The sequence below is a fragment of the Pezoporus flaviventris genome, unplaced genomic scaffold (genome assembly GCF_033815535.1).
Source record: "Pezoporus flaviventris isolate CSIRO_AGI_PZ_B2104156 unplaced genomic scaffold, CSIRO_AGI_Pfla_v1 ptg000006l, whole genome shotgun sequence".
NCBI lineage: Eukaryota > Metazoa > Chordata > Aves > Psittaciformes > Psittacidae > Pezoporus > Pezoporus flaviventris.
The window spans coordinates 5,126,897-5,136,688 of NW_026892554.1; the positions used below are offsets into that span (position 1 = coordinate 5,126,897).

At 37.8% G+C, this 9,792-nt stretch overlaps 1 long non-coding RNA gene across 1 annotated transcript in view; it reads right to left on the reverse strand.

Annotated features, from left to right (window-relative positions):
- The window catches only part of LOC133265662 (uncharacterized), a 59,154-nt gene extending 49,582 nt beyond the window's left edge, over positions 1 to 9,572 (reverse strand). The window contains exon 1 of the long non-coding RNA XR_009742048.1: positions 9,520 to 9,572. This is a non-coding gene — a long non-coding RNA (uncharacterized LOC133265662). The remainder of the gene's footprint in view (positions 1 to 9,519) is intronic.
- Positions 9,573 to 9,792: the final 220 nt, after the last annotated feature.

The window sequence follows — 9,792 nt, forward strand, 5'->3', positions numbered from 1 at the left end:
TCCCATTCAGCTAACTAGTATTCTTTCCATTTAATCTACTCAGGTAAAAATAACCATTAAATGTCACCTAAGTATCACTTAAATTCTATAGTGAGGATTTATGACTAGGATTAACTTTATGTCAACTTTGTGTCACCTCTTAGGACAGGGTTGAATGACAAAAATTCATTTAACCACAGTTTGAATCCCATTTCTTCCCTGCCTCTGGATTCATATACATTTTTCTTTCCAGCATATATTGATCTCAGGAACACAAAGCCACTTTTTAACACCTTATTAAACACAATATATACAAGTTAACATATGGAAAGTATAATAATGAAGCCAATATAATATAATAATGATAGTTGAAGCTGTATCAAATATGTAATTAATATTTTAATTATATATCTCATATCTGCACCCCACTGTGAAAAATAACTGGGTCTAGTAATTTTCATGGATGATGACAAGATTACTATTACTAATGGTCAGAAGTACAAGTGTTTATTTTTACCATTATTAATGGTACTAATTATGATGAATATGATTATTTAGAGTCATTATGTGGCAGAAGAGTTTGATGATCCACTCAGGTGCCTAGAGTTTAACATTCTCCATCTACCATAGATGGAAATTAATGACATGGCTTAACTCTATTGCTATCATACTCACTGTCATAAAAATTGCTTTTAAAGAAGAAAGAAGCAAAGAAGATCACCCAAGTGTGCTGCCCATTTTCTTTATTATCCTACAAACTCTCATGTTTGTGAATCAGTAAGAAAGCCTCATGATAAGATGTTACACACTGGAAAAAATGAGACTGGCTTTCACAGATGGAGGGACAGGTCTCACGTGCACTTCTCCACACAGAAGCGTAGTTTTCATTACTGAAGAGCTTGGAATCAGAGCCCTTGGACATGGCACTATGCATACATAAGCATCCAAAAAATGCTTACATCGTCATGATAGATAAAGGAATATTTTTTTTTAACTCCCATTTTGCAGATGGAAAGCTTACAATACAAAAATCTAATGGGGCAAAAACCACAGAGTTTATACCTCTCAGAGCATCTTCTGGCATACCTGATCTCCTGGCACACCTAAGTACCTATACGGATATTTCCTGAATGGTGACATGAATGATGTATTTAGGCAGACAAGTTGCCACATGAACTTAAAAGACAAGCTGCAAACTGTTCTTGCAGACTCGCAGGTAGGAAAACCTCATTTGATGGGAAATCTTGGGCTTGTTATTGACAGAAAGCACTGATATAGACACAAGGCTGTGGTAGGAATAGGCACAGAACACACATTTCCTAAAACCAGAGTCACAGCCTCAGCACAAGGCCACCATAACATTGCTTTCACTGGAATCAATATGTTAGTCTCATATCCACGGCATGGCCTCACAGGTCTCAACCAAATACTGTCTCGATGAGGAAAATGTATGCATAATTTTGCCATCGATTTTGAAGTGAGTCAATGCTTAACCCTTTGCAGGACAGTATCTCCTACAGATACCATGGACTGCTTACACTTTAACTGCTCATTGACTATAAACAATTGTCACCTCTGCAGCGAGATTCCTCATGGCACAAAGAGGAGAGAGGGCAGAATCATTAACTAGTTAAATCTGACAAATACTGACTCTCAGAAAAAGGAAGGCAAAACATGGACCATTCTCACATTGTAATGCATTTTCATCAGTGACTGGCACACTGTTAGGATCGGGATCAAAGGGGTTGGGATGCTGGTGTCTTTGGATTTGGGCCTTTCACATTGTCTGATTGATAGAACTGAAAGGCTTCTGCTTGTAAAGCAGTCACCCCAAACAGCTGTCTCTTGCTCCTGTCCTCCTCTCCACTGCAGCATATGCAGTTCAGATTTCATTTATCAGCCCCTTTGAATAGCAGCACTCTTACAGTGGAGGTAAAACCTTGCCTTAAAGAGGCTGCTTAGCAATTGGCATGCATGCACTGTGTTGCTAAGTGTTTGTATGGCATTAGTTGCCAAAGGGCATGCAGCAATGCGTACCTCCTATCTCCCCCACTTTTCTGGTTTCTTAAATTATCAGTGTTTTACTTCTCTTTCATGTTCAAAGCATAGCAAATTTATTTGATATATTCTGAATGCTGAAGCATGCCAATGACATCAATCAAACTACAGAACACTGGGAAAGCTGCTATAGAGTAATCAGAATTGGCCATAAGCTATAAATATCTACTGTCTCATGATTCTCTTGGCTGCTATGCAAACTTTGATCATTAGCACTGATCAAAGATCATGAGGAATAAAATGGTATTATGATATAATGGCATGTATGCCACAGCTGATACTAAGGGCTATAGATGACCTATGCTTGACTATATCATCTTTCTCTGTACACCAGAAACATTCATTAAAATGGCAGGCTTCTTTCTGCTGTACCTTAGAGGATATGTAACAGAAAACTGTAGTACAATCAGAATTGGCATAACTATTCATGACCAGCCTGGGCGTTTTGTATTTGTATTCTCTGCAACATACCTCCCTATAGCACTGCACAGGTGACTCAGACAATGTCTAATTATGCCTGAGAGGTCACAAAACACAACTAATAATTTTTAGTGTCTTCTTGTTTTTAGATGGATTGGATGTTTCCTCTCTAATAGCAGGATATGCCAAGCACTTCATGGGTAGATCTTGCATAGTAAATTTACACAAGCTTGTTTCTCATTTATTCATTTGAGGATATGTCTTGCTGAACTTAGCTTTTATTCATTCGTAAAACATCCCCCATGCCCAAATTAAAACACAGACTACAGGCTCCCCACCCTTGCTTGCCAGTGCAGTTCTCTGTTCTATACTCTAAATTAAGTATTTGAATACCTTATCAGAGCTCCAAAGATTTCAGACAAAACAAAGTAGCATCCAACCTTGTAGCTGTCAAATAAAGTTCTATAGAATTGCTTTGCACAAAAGAAATTAAATTAATGCAACCTTATTCATTAATCTATGAGTAATTTTCCTAAAAATCCCACCCAGAAACAACAAACTGCTTAAAGCTTTCTTAACCTTCTGCTTCTTCCAAGAAAATTAGAATATCTTTCTTTAAAATTTAAGAGTTAGCATATACAGTCAGGGACAAGAAAGCCTTGTGACTTGCATGGCCACATGTATTTCACAGCTCTTACCAATAAAAGCTACATAGCTAATTTGTACAGTTATAATGAAAAGTGCTGGATGCGCATCCATAGGCAAAATTACACCTGAACAAACCAAAGTGCATCTTTCAAACAGAAGGTTACAGTTCTCAAATGTGTTATTCAGCATGATGATCTTATTCTGCTTTGTTAATATTTCACACTTTCTTGACCCTGTAGCTTCAATACTTTCAAAAAGTAACTTACTAATAGGTAGATAATTACAGTTACCCCGTTTTACACATCAGAAAAGACACAGAAAAGAGAAGCAGTATGTCCAAAGTCTTACAGAAAGGCTGAAAAACAACCACTAGAATGGGTCCCACCTCTACTGGGACAAAGCCAAGTAATTTAAACCAGCTGAGTTAGGAAAGGAAATCAACCAGAAGGTGAGCACATACCAATGAACTGGATCTGTATGACTGTTCTCCCACCCAACCCACCAGAGTTATATGAATTATTTTCTTTATTAATTCAAGCAAGTTCTTTTGGTAGCATACTTAAAGCACTGATTCGTATACAGGCTTCACGCTCTAGGTCAGAACAAATTGTCCTCAAAGGCAACACAGTTAAATTGAGTGGAACTAGCATCCACCTACTTCCAAGGTACATAATATATATTATAAACTTGTCTTACTTGGCACCAATTTGACAACCTCAGTTTGAGAAGACAGAGTGAAAATGAATTTTAAGCATTCAGGTACAGAGAAGGATAACATTCATTATGTATAGTCCTTTAACAGATTGCCCAGATTATGGAGGCCCTTCAGCAGACTTTAAATTTAATCTCCCTGTTGCAGTTTTAGCTACTTCATGTAGAACTATTATGTAGCTACTACTACAGTATAGACTACCATATAATCTAGAGTTTCCCATATAGACATCTTGCATATTCCATGTTGCTTATTACATAAATTTACCCTAGTCCTTTGAGATTTGTGAGGCAAGAAGCCAAATTCCACTCCACATATATGAATGTGAGGAAGGAAAGGGCTGAAGATAGGCATTTATCTCAATGTTCGTGGACAGTGGAGTTCCAGACACTTTGAAACTACCATGGACTCTCACAAAAGCTTTCACTAGCATCCATCAAGTCTGATCTGGTGAAAAATTCTGTGACAAGACATGTTCAAAGAAGCCATGCACAATCGTGGCATGCAAAGGTGAACTCAGCACTGTTACATCATTTCTACAGGTATGACCTGAAACGTTTCAACACACCATTTCTGATTTACATCTGTGTAAAGGAGAACATATTCTGGCTCCTGGATAAACATTTTATTGTCCCTTTGATTTGTAAGTGCTCTTTCTTTACCCATTTTGGGAGGAGGGGACTATTTCATGCAGTTTCTTCTCCCCTTATTACTGATTTGTGAGTTAAGGCTTCAGATTTCCTTATCTCACCTAAAAACAAAATAAGAGCAAAGTCAGAAGTGTAATTTGACTTCTTCTTTGGGTCATTCTCAAGGTCACTCTGGCAGCAGTCTGATAAAATAAATAGCACAAACCAACAGGAAAAACCTGAATTACAGAGCCTGTTCCAGTGCCTACCCAAGTCAACGGATGTTTGTACTGGTTACAGTGGGCATTTGATCAGGCTCAGGAGGGGATAATTTGGCACTCAAAACCACTTTACCTCCTTTTTTTTCTAATTGCCATTATCTCAATCTCACTAGCATAGTCCAATTTTGGGCTTACATTATATGCAAAGACCCATTGTGTTGTCAAAGACAATCATGATGCTGTTATACTGCCCTGATGATATCCCTGTGTTTTTCTCTAGTACACTGGCTCCTGTGTACTCTCCTGTAACCTCTTCTAAGATTAGCATTTCCCACTGCCTTGCTGGTATGATTTTCCTTTAAACCCTTTCCCCCCCACCACCATTGTAACTCTAATGATACATTCATTAGAAAAAAAGACAGCTCTTATTTTAATTATCTGTCATTCAAACACATTTTCTTTACATATATTTCAAGCATAATTAATTTCATAAAATAGTTTCAGTTTCTCAGCTCAGATTCACATGTGCCAAAGCACAGGTGCATAGGTCCATAGGACGAATTTATCCTTTTAGTTAGTGATACACTGAGACTGTACACATATTGATACACAGGTACACCTATACCTACCTAAACCCATAGACAGAAATGTACCAAAGACACTGGCGTCAGTTTGGAGCTAGTTGGTGACAAACAGTACCAGAAAAAAGTACATACATACAAACAAACAAATATCATATTAACTTCTTCACAAGATTTGAAGTTCACACATGAACTTCTCCCAGGCAATCATTTTAAATGACTCTGAAGAGAAAAACTGAGATAAATGCAAACCTTCAGGAATCCTCTTTTTAAGTTTGAAAAGTTGTCTTCCTACCTGCCACCCAGAAAAAACAATTGATTACATTTTCACAAATCTGGTCCCTTACTTTAAGACAAACACAGGATCTGTAAATGCGTTTCTAAGGTAAAACTTGGTTTTATTATTTTTTGTCATTTCCTTATATATATGCAATGAGCATTCTGAGTGCTTCACTTATCTCTTTTGTAGGCCACAATATGAGACAGTCTTTTCCAAATGCTCATCTTTTCTCCAAATTAATATAGCCTTAGAATTTTACCCTCTGCAGAGCAAACAACATTCCACAATGATGTTGTGCTCTACTGGTACCTTTGTACCTCTCCATAGATTTTCATGTGTTAGATGCTAACAACCTTCTGTTTCTCCCTTTTTACAAAATAGGAATCAGAAAAGTTATCCCAGTTATCCTCAATAGTCTGAGTCCCAAAAGAGCCCAGAAATTACCCATGTGCACCCTTTGCTTCCATTACATTGACACCTGCCTAAGTATTAAAGCAATACTCATCATCATGATACACGGTTTTCCAGCTGGCTTTCATAATAACACTAGCCCTTGATACAGAAGTATATTAAAACTGCCTTCTCTCCTGTCCTAATAATTAGCCTATACCTGAACTGATTGATCTCTTGCAGTCTCACACTGCCCACCTGCATAGAAAGTTTCAAATACTGAGGTAGTATGATTTTAGTGAAAATAAACTATAATGACCAAGGCAGCAAAGAAGAGATTTGTTGTTCTTTCAGTCTTCTCCCCTGAAGAAAAAATGTTGGCAGTAGGATTCTGAAAACAAACACTACAGTCAGCTTTCCTCCATTTTTTGACAGTTGGAAGCAAAGTTAAATGGAATGCATTAAAGCTTTTTGTTTCAGATAGATCAAAGAAAGATGTATCATCAAGAACAGTTTTCAAAGCACATGCTTACACATACACACTCCTGCTTTTCGAGGGCCCTTTTTAATAGAAGTTACTGTCATTTAATTCCTAGATTACCTGGTGCAGTCCAACAGAAGTCATGTATGACCTTGGGTTTTATGAACATGCTTAGTTTCCAGTTCATAGTAACTGAGATGGTTCTAGAAGCAACCACTTCTTACAGAGATGGTCCAAGAGAAAGGCAGAGGAACAACACATCCATATCTGCACTGCTTTTCGCTGTGTCTACCTTTTTCACTATTCATGTCAATGCTTGCTTTCAAGCAAGCAGAGGATTTTGTGCTAAATCAGTTCATTATCAGGTATTCACTGAAGTCCTTTGACTTCACCACACAGTCAGGAGCTTCTGGTAGAACCACCAAGCAGACAGCAGCTCCTCACACTACTGCAGTCAAGCCTCACCGGGAGTTACTTATCAGCATTTAAATCTCTGCTCTGTATTAGAGTAATAACTCAGGAGAAATGATAAAAAGACAACTAAGCATCTGTTTGAAGGCTTACTGAAGCCCTGGTATTTACCTAGGCTATGAAGCACAGCAAAACATGGTCCTACTTAAATTCTACCAGCCAATATTATCAGTTATTGCCATTCTAAAATATTTTTCTAGCCCTTAAAACACCTCCTCCAGGGTAAGGATGCTGGCCTTATGCTAGCCAGTGAACATATTGAAAATAAGCTTTGGCAAACAGTTTTGACATAGATATTTTGGGCTGCACATTTTGTTGATAATGCACAGACACAATCAGTACTACATGATATTTTTATTAAAACCAATTGTGCATATGTTAAAGGGATTAAAGACTGGGTGACGGCTCTCAACATGTTGTTAATATGAAATCAGTCAAAAAACAGCATTTCTGTGAAGATGGCTTGTACACAGTCTGTCTTGATGCACTACTGCAGAGCATACACATCAACAGACCAGAAGGAAACAGAGCAGAGCTATATTCAGAAATCTTCAAGAGAAGGTAAAAGCCGTGGTAGATCACCAGCTGTGACTGAAACTTGCTGGTAATTCTTGAATGCATAAAGAGGGATAGAAAAAAAGGTAAGGAGTGGGAACTGATAATATATGTAATAGTGATATTAATCATCACCAAATTACTTGATATGGAAAATTAAGATATTTAAACAAAATAGTTTTGAAAACCTGCTGTGTAGCAAGAGATCTAAAAAGCCCTAATCTAAACTGTCCAGAAAATACAAGTGCTAGACTGACCTTGATGAAGAAACGCTGATGTGAGAAGAGCCTTGAAGACATGTTGAGTTGCTACCTGAATCTAAACAGAATAGTGGGGTGGCATTGTACTATCATTCAAACCACTTAACGTTCGATACCCCAGGTTTAGACCCTCTATGGTAAGTCAGGACAGAAGAACCATCACCACTTGTTCAAGTCTGCAGTGGCCATGCTAAGGAGATAAAATATAAGGGTCTCTACACAGCTAAATGAAGCATCAAATCTGATTTCAGGCTCTGTCCTCCTCATCCCAGCCTCCCAGATTTTCAGGTTTGGAAAATTGTTTTCTGATCCCACCATGCCTGCAGGTTTCTTCCTTCTGTACCCTGCCTTTAAGAGCTTCAGCCTGAGATTTGAGCTGGCTTGTTGCCATGCCTGAGTGGACGTAATACCTGATGGTTTTTAGTGGGTGAGCAAGAGGCTTTTCTGTTCCCTGAACAGAGCCATAAGCCTGACATACACATTGCATCCTACTAATGAGCATGTCTGTGGCCTTCAAAGGAGATAGGAACTGGGACAGGAAACAGAACTTCACTCAAACTTCTCCCACAGGTTTACACCATGGGATTTAAGTGGTGGACAAACCTAATGCCCAGATTTAGTTGCAAGCTTGACCAAATTTTATATATATGTTTTAGTATAGAGCTCAGCCTGAAGAAATAATGTCATGGATAAATTCACTTTACTGAATTTAGTTTCCCAAATGAGTGACTGAATAGTCACTCTTGTTCACCTTAATGATAGTTTTAGGGGAAGTTGTCCATCGTGTCCATGTATCTTTTCTTCACACAAAAGCATACAGCTCTGTACTGGATACTAACAATCTATACAAACTGATATTATTACCAGAGTCACTGTGTATATGTTGGCAATTACGTATGTTTTTCTTCCTTGCACTATATAAATTTCCTTTCCCTAATAAAGTGTGGAAGGTTTCCCAAAGAGTTTAATAGCCCAGAATCACTGAAGTGTAGCTGTTAAAACAAGCTAAACTGGTTTAACTTCTGAGCTGTCAGACTTAATTTGACATGACAAGATCTGACCACTGTTTTCATGTGAATTGCTAAAATTAGGTCATTTCCAAAGAGACGCAATAAATACAAAAAAGAATGCCAAAGTTCAGGGGTTTGGGGGGTTTTATTGTTCCAAATTTCCTTTCTTGAGTAGCAAAACCACATCAATTTATACAATAATCTAAAAGAAATAGTTTAAGCAGTTAAACATACTAATACCCATGAAGAGTAATGTTCCTGGAATTAAAAAATATCATTTTCAAAAGGTATAAGAACATTTTTTTTAAAGATATTTAGTTCAATCATTTTTTTTTTTTCATTCAGGCAGTAGAAGCAAATGCATATGGCAGGAAAATCTGTTAAAACATAGTGCTTTACACCTTTGTACCTGTTCCAAATATGTTTGTCTATAAATTAACTGCACATGGTGGTTTTCACATTGGCTTATTTTATCCATGTGTTCAAGAAATTTAATGCATCATTTGCATTGTGTCAATTACAATTCTATTCAGCAGACAAAAAGAGGAGGGGTATAAACATACCTACATATTTTTGCATTTTTAATATGCAATTTATGCCCATATATAAAGGGAAAAAGTAATCCTGTACTTCTACTGCATTTCTGAAGAGCTGAACTACTTTAAAATACCAATGTATTAAGCATCAGAAAGTGATGTCATGCTTTAAAATAGCATCATTTTACGGACAGAAAAGCTGAGCTATGGCTTACTGATCTACACAACTGCATGGTTTTTGCCTCATCAGCCATTGTCTCTTGGCATACACAGTGAGACTTCATATACCTGCATGCTCTCCAGCAGCAATTAGCACTCATGTCAGCAGCAAAATATTATTACTCGAGTTTTCCTCAAGGAAACCCACAGATTTCAGAACAGAGACCAGATATTCCTGATGCAGAATACACTCTAAAGACATCACAAGCCTGCCTCCTGCTCCTGCAAGCCAGGGTCCCAATTTAAGTAAGGCTGGATCCCAGAATGCCCCAGTTTGGCCACCAACTCCCTCAACACACACTCCCACCCAAAGTGGGATGGGTGTTTATCACATGTTGATTG